The sequence below is a fragment of the Tupaia chinensis genome, unplaced genomic scaffold, assembly GCF_000334495.1.
Source record: "Tupaia chinensis unplaced genomic scaffold, TupChi_1.0 Scaffold143793_1, whole genome shotgun sequence".
Classification (NCBI taxonomy): domain Eukaryota; kingdom Metazoa; phylum Chordata; class Mammalia; order Scandentia; family Tupaiidae; genus Tupaia; species Tupaia belangeri.
In genome coordinates this window covers 276,793-280,468 of record NW_006203643.1, presented here as the reverse complement: position 1 = coordinate 280,468, position 3,676 = coordinate 276,793, and positions in this window count along the sequence as shown.

Here is a 3,676-nt window from a genome sequence, read left to right as displayed (position 1 = left end):
AATGGAGGAGAAGGGATTGCAACATGGCCACCCCCCCTGGGCGGGGGATTTCTCGCTTCCTGTCTCTATGTCTCTCTCTGTCTTTCTGGCAAGCGCACACTCCCTATAGCAAAAACCTCTCCAAAAAAGAAAAATAAAAGTTGGTTGAAGGCCTGGCAGGTGGCATGGTGGTTAAGGTGCTGGACTTCCACGTGGCCAACCAGTTTGAGTTCCAGACCTGGTGGCTTGCTTTCTCACTTCCCCTCTCTCTTGCTGGTCAAATTCATAAAACAACAACAATAATAAATAAAACTGGGGCCAGCAAGTGGCATGGTGCATAAGGCCCTGAAATTCCCACATGACTGACCATGGTTCAAGTCCCAGACCTGGCAGCTTGTTTCTCACTATCCCTCCCTCCCTCTCTCTCTCTCTTTGTCCTTCTCTGGCAAAACTCACATGAAAAATTAATTAACAAAAATAAAATAATAATAAATAAATAAATAAAATTAAATACAGACCAGCAGATGGAGTAATGGTTATATCACTGGACTCCTGTGTAGTCAACCGCAGTTTGAGTCCTGGACCCAGTGTCTTAAAACACATGCTGGGCACATGTCTGTGCGTGCCCAAGATCCCAAAAGGAGAATGGAAGAGAAGGGATTGCAGCATGGCCATCCCCCCTGGGGGGTGATTTCTCACTTCCTAGCTCTCTGTCTCTCTGGCGAGCACACACACCCTAATGACAAAAATATCTCTTGAAAATAATAAAAATATGGTGGCCGGCAGGTGACGTGGTAGTTAAGGGCACTGAACTCCCACATGACTGACTGGAGTTTGAGTCCCGGACCTGTTCATAATTTATATTTTCTTAGAAAATTAAAGATTCTCTCTAGAATTCCTAACTTATTTAGATAGAGTTGATAAATTTTATCTCATAATTCATAATCCATATAATTTGCTCTTAATCTGCCTATCTCCCATTTTCTTTTCTTATTGTGTATTTGTGCATGCTGTGGTTTGGATGTGACTTGTTTGGATCAAAATTCATGTTAAATTTTAATTGCCAGTGTTAGGAGGTGGGCCTTTAAGAGGTGATTAGGTTAAGATAGGTTAATAATGTCTTTTTCAAAAGACTGGGTTAGTTCTTGTGAGACCAGATTCGTCTTGGCTTCCTCAGCTTTCTCTGGCTTCCTAGCCATGTAATCTCTTTCACACACATCTGCTCCCCGTTCTGCTTCTCTGCCATGCTTTAAGGAAGCATGAGGCACTCACCAGAAACTGGTCAGATGTAGCCACTTGATCTTGGACTTCCCAGCCTGCAGAACTGTGAGTCAAGATAAATTATTTCTCTTTATAAATAACCCAGCCTCAGTTATCTCAAAAGGCTCCCACTTAATAGCTTCTAAAAACCCTTCTCTCCCTCAACCCCCTGCCCTTCCAAAAGGCTTTCATTTCTTCATTTCCACTCATAAAATACTAATTTCTCACCTCACTCAAGAAAGCCTTCCCTCCCTTGACTCATTAATACACCCCCTGGCTCACCTTACTTACTTAGTTTTCCCTTTTAAATCTGCCCTCATAAGTATTAACCTCCCTGATCTACCCTCATAAAGGCCTTTCCTCTCTCATTTTCCATCACAAATGCCTTTCCTCCCTCAATTCCTCTTAGACAGTATTCTAAGTAACATTCTTCATCTCTGCAGGCAAAATCCTGAACTTCTTCATCTCATCTCACAAAAGTTTTTCATCACTCACCCGTATCAAAAAATGAAAAACTTTCCCTCCATCATGTCCGATAACAAAGTACTCCACTCTCTCAGGCCCCTTCACAAAGGACTTTCCACCCTTATCTCCATTCACAAAGACCTCCCCTCCTTCTCCATCTCCCAAAATGTTATTCTCTTCCCTTATAAATACCTTTTACCCTCTCCTAAAGCATTAACCTTTCCTTGTGTCCTCAATAGAGACTTGCCACACTCTCCTCACAAAAGCCTTTCCTCCTTCACCTTCTCTCACAAAATCCTTTCCTTCCCTGAGCAATACTTTCCTTGTCTCACTTACCCTCACAATGGATGTCACCCCATCACCTCTCCTCACAAGTTTTCCCTCACTCACCTCTTTTCTCAAAGCCTCCCTTCTTCAAGGCCTTTTATGAAATAAAAACCTCCCTTTCCTTCCATCATAAAGTACAAACCATTCTCACCTTCCCATACATAATACTTCCCTTCCTCATCTCACCTAAAAAATGCTTTTTATTTCTCACCTTCTTTTAAAATAGCCATCCCTCCCTCACTTCCCTTCTCATTTTCTACTAGTTTTTTAAAGTTAATTTATTTCTTCTAAGAGAGAGTGAGAAAGAGAGAGAGAGAAAGGGAAGAAGAGGTAGAGACAGGCATCTTCAACAGTATTTTCGGGCCTCAGTCCATCCTACCTCAGTCTCAGCTGTCCCAGATGACAGGCACACACATGCATGCCTGGTGTGCTTAGGGAGGCCCCAGGACATGAAACTAAGACCTTTACCATGTGAGTCCAGCTGCATTACTATTGCATCACTGTCTGGCCTCTGCCTTTACTATTAAGAGTAGTGTGTACACTTACCTGTTTCAGAAACGGATTTTTTTAGAGAGATTTTTGCTATAGTGTGTGCATGCTCACTGGAGAGACAGAGATAGAAAGTGAGAAATCACCCCCAAGGGGTGATGGCCATGCTGCAATTTCTTCTCCTTCATTCTTCTCTCTGGATTTTAGGCAGGCATGCACACACACCCACGTGAGTTTCAAGCCACCAGGTCCGGGACTCAAACTGCAGTCAGCTATGTGGGAGTCCAGGACCTTGACCACTACGCCATCTGCTGGCCCTCAGAAGCAATTTTATCTAAATTAAAGTGAGCAAATAATTAAGCATACAGAGCTTTGATGCACCGGAGTTATGAATAGAGAGCTGGATTCTCCCTTTCTCTCGAAAGGCCCCACCTCCCAATACTGTTGCCCTGGGGATTATGTTTCCAACATATAGATTTCAGAGAACACATTCAGACCATAGCAACCAGTAATTTAAAAAGATATAATGTACAGGCTCAGATGCTTCAAGGATCAGATAATCTCTGACTTTTATATACCACTTCAGTGTTGAGAAATAATGGAAACTTCCCCAATTCATTCCATTCATCCTATGAATTCAGGACTTTTTTTTTTTTAACTAGAAAGAAAGGTGTTGATTGTTAACTACTTTAATGGCTAGGAAGATCCAGGGGAGAGTCTCATTTTTCAAGCCGATTGAAAAGACTTCATGCGGGACCAGCAGTTAGCATAATGGCTATGTTGCTGGACTCCCATGTAGTCGACCACGGTTCGAGTCCCTAGACCTGGGGGCTTAAACTCACACCAGGTGTGTGTGCATGCATGCCCAAGATCCTGAGAGGAGAATGGAGGAGAAGGGACTGTAGCGTGGTCATCCCACCAGGGGGGTGATTTCTCGCTTTGGCTCTCTGTGTCTGTCTGGTGAGTGCACGCGCCCTATAGCAAAATAAAAATAAATAAATAAATAAAACCACCTCTCCAAAAATAAATAAATAAAAGAAAACACTTCATGTAATTTTAGTTGGCTTCTTGCTGAGTCAGCATTTATAACCATTGGGGGATATTTTAGAGCAATGGGGGCTATGTCTCTGGGAAATTTAGGCAGGGCAATAAATAG